The following is a 6,348-nucleotide window of genomic DNA, read 5'->3' on the forward strand; positions in this document are numbered from 1 at the left end:
CCCTAACCCTAACCCCTAACCCCCTAACACTAACCCTAACCCTAAGCCCTAACCCCCTACCCAAACCCAAACCCTAACATGTCTCAACTCTAACCCTAACCTTAACCCTAATATGTCCGAACCCTAACCCCAACCCTAACCCCTAACCCTAACCCTAACCCCCTAACACTAACCCTAACCCTAAGCCCTAAACCCCTAACCCCTACCCAAACCCTAACCCAAACCCTAACATGTCTCAACCCTAACCCTAACCTTAACCCTAATATGTCTAAACCCTAACCCTAATATGTCCGAACCCTAACCCTAACATGTCCGGGTTCCTAACCCTAACCCTAACCCTAACCCTACCTTAAACCTAACCCTAATATGTCTGAACCCTAACCCTAACCCTTAACCCTAACCCCTAACCCTAAACCCTAAACCCTAACCCTAACCAACCCATAACCCTTCGGCCAGGGTCGCCTAACCCTAACCCTAAAAACCCTAACCCTAACCACCCTAACCCCAACCTTAACCCCTAACCCTAACCCCTAACCCCTACCTTAACCCTAACCCTAATATGTCTGGGATGGAGGCGCTCACCCTAACCCAAACCTTAACCCCTAACCCTAACCCCTAACCCTACCCCTAACCCCAACCCTAACCCCCTAACCCTTAACCCTAACACCCTAACCCTAACTCCCTAAGCCAAACCCAAACCCTAACCCCTAACCCTAACAACTCTAACCCTCACCCTCACCCCTAACCCTAACCCTTCAGCCAGGGTTGCCTAACCCTAACCTTCTAACCCCCTAACCCTAACCCCTAACCCCCTAACCCTAACCTTTAACTCCTAACCCTAACCCTTAAACCTTAACCCCAACCCCAATATGTCACTAACCCTAACCCCAAACCCTAACCCCCTAACCCCAACCCCTAACCCTACCCCTAACCCCTAACCCCAACCCCTAACCCTACCCCTAACCCCTAACCCCTAACCCTAATATGTCCAGCCTTAACCCTAACCTAAACCCTAACCCAAACCCTAAACCCTAACCCTAACCCTAACCTCTAACCCCTAACCTAAACCCTAACCCTAACCCAAACCCAAACCCTAACCTTAACACTAAACCCCTAACCCTAACTCCTAACCCTTCAGCCAGGGTTGCCTAACCCTAACCACCTAACCCCTAACCCACTAACCCTAACCCCTAACCCTAAACCCTAACCCTAACCCCTAACCCTACCCCTAACCCTACCCCCAACCCTAACACCCTAACCCTAACCCCCTAAGCCAAACCCAAACCCTAACCCCTAACCCAACCCTAACCCTAACAACCCTAACCCTCACCCCTAACCCTAACCCAAACCCTAATATGTCTGAACCCTAACCCTTACCCTAACCCGAACATGTCTGAACCCTAACCCTAACCCTAACCCTAACATGTCCGAACCCTAACCCTAACCCCAACCCTTAACCCTAAACCCAACCCCAACCCTAACCCCTAACTCTAACCCCTAACCTAACCCTAACCCTACCCCTAACCCTTACCCTTAACCCTAACCCCTAACCCTAACTCTAACCTTAACCTTAACCCCTAACCCTAACCCCCTTACCCTAACCCCCTAAACCCTAACCCCAACCCCAAACCCTACCCCCTAACGCCAACCCCTAACCCCAATAACCCTAACCCCTAACCCTAATAACCCTAATAACCTTAACCTTAATAACCTTAATAACCCTAACCCTAATAGCCCTAACCCTAATAAACCTAACCCCCTAAACCTAATAACCCTAACCCCTACCCTAACCCCCTTACCCTAAACATTTACCCCTTAACCCCTAACCCCAATAACCTTAACCCCTAACCCTAATAATCCTAACCCCTAACCCTAACCCCCCAACCCCAACCCGTAACCCCAACCCTAATACCCTAACCCTAACCCCTACCCCCCTAACCCTAATATCCTTAACCCTAAATCCTAACCCTTAACCCAACCCTAACCCCTAATATCCCTAAACCTAATTTCCCTAACCCCTACCCTAATATACTAACCCTAACTCTTAACCCTAACCCTAACTCCCTAACCCTAACCCCTAACCCTAACTCTAACCCACTTCGGCCAGGGTTGCCTAACCCTAACCCTAACCCAAACCCAAACCCTAACCCTAACCCCCTAACCCTAACCTTAACCCCTAACCCCCTAACCCTAACCCCTAACCCTAACCCTAACCCCCTAACCCTAACCCCAACCCTAACCCCTAACCCCTAACCCTAATAACCCTAATAACCCTAACCCTAACCCTAACCCCTAACCCCTAACCCTAACCCCTACCCCAACCCCAACCCTAACCCCTAACCCCTAACCCTAACCCTAATCCACTAACCCTAACCCTAACCCCTAACCCACTAACCCTAACCCTAACCCCTAACCCTACCCCTAACCCTAACCCAACCCTAACCCCAACCCCAACCCAAACCCTAACCTTAACCCCTAACCCTTACCCTAACCCTTAACCCTAACCCTAACCACTAACTCTAACCCCAACCAACCCTAACCCCTAACCCTAACCCCCTATCCCTAACCCTAACCCCCTAACCCTCTAACCCCCTAACACCCTAACCCTAACCCAAAAACCCTAACCCTAACCCTAACCCAAAAACTCTAACCCAAAAACCCTAACCTAAAAACCCTAACCCAAAAACCCTAACCCTAACCCCTAACCCTAACCCCTAACCCCTAACCCCAACCCTAACCCCTAACCCAAACCCCTAACCCTAACCCTAATATGTCCGAACCCTAACCCTAACCCATACCCTAACCCAAACCCAAACCCTAACCCTAACCCCCTAACACCCTAACACCTAACCCTAACCCTAACCCCTAACCCTAACCCTAACCCTAACAACCCTAACCCAAACCCTAACCCTAACCCACTAACCCTAACCCTAACCCTAACCCACTAACCCTAACCCTAACCCACTAACCCTAACCCACTAACCCTAACCCCCTAACCCTAACCCCTAACCCTAACCCCTAACCCTAACCCCTACCCTAACCCTAACCCCTAACCATAACCCTAACCCAAACCCTAACCCCTAACCCCAACCCTAACCTAAACCCTAACCCCTAACCCTAATAACCCTAACCCTAACCCCTAACCCTAACACCCTAACCCAAACCCAAACACCCTAACCCTAACCCAAACCCAAACCCTAACCCCTACCCCTACCCCTAACCCTAACCCCTACCCCTAACCCCTAACCCTAAGCCCTAACCCTAACCCCTAACCCTAACCCTAACCCCTAACCCTAACCCTAATATCCTAACCCTAATACCCTAACCCTAACCCTAACCCTAACCCCTAACCCTAATACCCTAACCCTAATACCCTAATACCCTAACCCTAACCCTAACCCAACCCCTAACCCCTAACCCTACCCCTAACCCTAACCCCTAACCCCTAATCCTAACCCTAACCCCTAACCCCTAAACCCAACCCTAACCCTAACCCCCTAACCCTAACCTTAACCCCTAACCCTAACCCCTAACCCACTTCGGCCAGGGTTGCCTAACCCTAACCCAAACTCTAACCCTAACCCAACCCCTAACCCTAACCCCTAACCCTAACCCCAACCCTAACCCCCTAACCCTAACCCCCTAACCCCTAACCCTAACCCCAACCCTAACCCTAACCCCTAACCCTAATAACCCTAACCCTAACCCCTAATAACACTAACCCTAATATCCCTAACCCTAATAACCCTAACCCTAACCTTAATATCCCTAACCCCTAACCCCAACCCTAACCCCTAACCCCTAACTCTAACCCTAACCCTACCCCTAACCCTATCCCTAACCCACTAACCCTATCCCTAACCCACTAACCCTAACCCTTAACCCCTACCCCTAACCCCCTAACCCTAACCCTAACCCAAAAACCCTAACCCTAACCCAAAAACCCTAACCCAAAAACCCTAACCCTAACCCTAACCTTAACCCAAAAACCCTAACCCAAAAACCCTAACCCTAACCCAAAAACCCTAACCCAAAAACCCTAACCCTAACCACCCTAACCCTAACCACCCTAACCCTAACCCTAACAACCCTAACCCAAACCCTAACCCTAACCCCCAACCCCTAACCCTAACCCTAACCCCAACCCCTAACCCCTAACCCCTAACCCTAACCCCTAACCCTAACCCCAACCCCTAACCCTAACAACCCTAACCCCAACCCCAACCCTAACCCTACCCCTAACCCCTAACCCTAACCCCTAACCCTAACCCTAACCCCTAACCCTAACCCCTAACCCTAACCCCTAACTCTAACCCCTAACCTAACCCTACCCCTAACCCCTAACCCTAACCCCTAACCTTAACCCAAACCCTAACCCCTAACCCAAACCCAAACCCAAAACCTAACCCCTAACCCTTAGCCAAACCCTACCCTAACCCCAACCCTAACTCCCTAACCCAACCCTAACCCTAACCCTAACCCCCTAAGCCAAACCCAAACCCTAACCCCTAACCCTAACCCAACCCTAACCCTAACCTTAACAACCTTAACCCTCACCCTCACCCCTAACCCTAACCCAAACCCAAACCCTAATATGTCTAAACCCTAACCCTAACATGTCTGAACCCTAACCCCAACCCCTAACCCTAAACCCAACCCCAACCCTAACCCCTAACTTTAACCCCTAACCTAACCCTAACCCTACCCCTAACCCCTACCCCTAACCCTAACCCCTAAACCTAACCCCTAAAACCTAACCCAGACCCTGACCCTGACCCTAAACCCCAAACCTAACCCCTAACCCCAACCCCAACCCTAACCCTAATATACCCTAACCCTAACCTAACCCTATCCCCTAACCCTAACCCCTAACCCTAACCCCTAAAACCTAACCCTAACCCTAATATCCCTAACCCTAATATCCCTAACAATAACCTTAACCCCTAACCTTAACCCCTAACCCCTAACCCTAGCCCTAACCCTAAAATGTTGCCTAACCCTAACCCTAACCCTGGATCCCCCGGCTTGGCCGCGGGTGGAAAACGGCAGCCTGGCCTGGAGTGATATGTCCGGGACGGAGGCGCTCACCCTAACCCTAACCCTAACCCTAACCCTTCAGCTAGGGTTGCCTAACCCTAACCCTAACCCCTAACCCAAACCCTAACTCTAACCCTAACCCAACCCTAACCCCTACCCCCTACCCCCTACCCTAACCCCTAACCCTAATCCTAACCCTAACCCCTAACCTTAACCCCTAACCCTAACCCAAACCCTAACCCTAACTCTAACCCCTAACCCTAACCCAACCTAAACCCCAACCCTAACTTTAACCCCTAACCCTAACCCAACCCTAACCCCTACCCTAACCCCTAACCCCTAACCCTAATAACCCTAACCCTAACCCTAACCCAAACCCTAACTTTAACCCCTAACCCTAACCCAAACCCTAACTCTAACCCCTAACCCCTAACCCTAACCCCTAACCCTAACCTTAATATGTCTTAACCCTAACCCTAACCCCTAACCCTAACCCCCAACCACTAACCCTAACCCCTAACCCTAACCCCAACCCCTAACCCCTAACCCTAATATCCCTAACCCCTAACCCTAACCCTGACCCTGACCCTAATAACCCTAACCCCTAACCCTAACCCTAAACCCTAACCCTAAACCATAACCCCTAACCCTAATAACCCTAAACCCAACCCCTAACCCTAAACCCCTAACCCACTAACCCTAACCCCTAACCCTAACCCACAACCCTAACCCACTAACCCTAACCCCAACCCTAACCCTAATATGTCCCTAATATCAACCCTTAACCCTAACCCCTAACCCAAACCCTAACCCTAACCCTAACCCTAGTCCTAGCCCTAACCCTAACCCCAACCCTAGCCCTAAACCCTAACCCTAAACCCTAACCCCTAACCCTAATAACCCTAACCCCAACCCCTAACCCTAAACCCCTAACCCACTAACCCTAACCCCTAACCCTAACCCACTAACCCTAACCCCAACCCTAACCCTAATATGTCCCTAATACCAACCCTTAACCCTAACCCCTAACCCAAACCCTAACCCTAACCCTAACCCTAGTCCTAGCCCTAACCCTAACCCCAACCCTAGCCCTAACCCCTAACCCTAACCCTAATATGTCCGAACCCTAACCCCAACCCTAACCCCTAACCCTAACCCCTAGCCCTAACCCTAACCCCCTAACACTAACCCTAACCCCCTAACCCCTACCCAAACCCTAACATGTCTAAACCCTAACCCTAACCCTAACCTTAACCTTAATATGTCTAAACCCTAACCCTAACCTTAATATGTCCAAACCCTAACCCTAAC

Source organism: Mixophyes fleayi, chromosome 3 (genome assembly GCF_038048845.1).
Source record: "Mixophyes fleayi isolate aMixFle1 chromosome 3, aMixFle1.hap1, whole genome shotgun sequence".
Lineage (NCBI taxonomy): Eukaryota > Metazoa > Chordata > Amphibia > Anura > Limnodynastidae > Mixophyes > Mixophyes fleayi.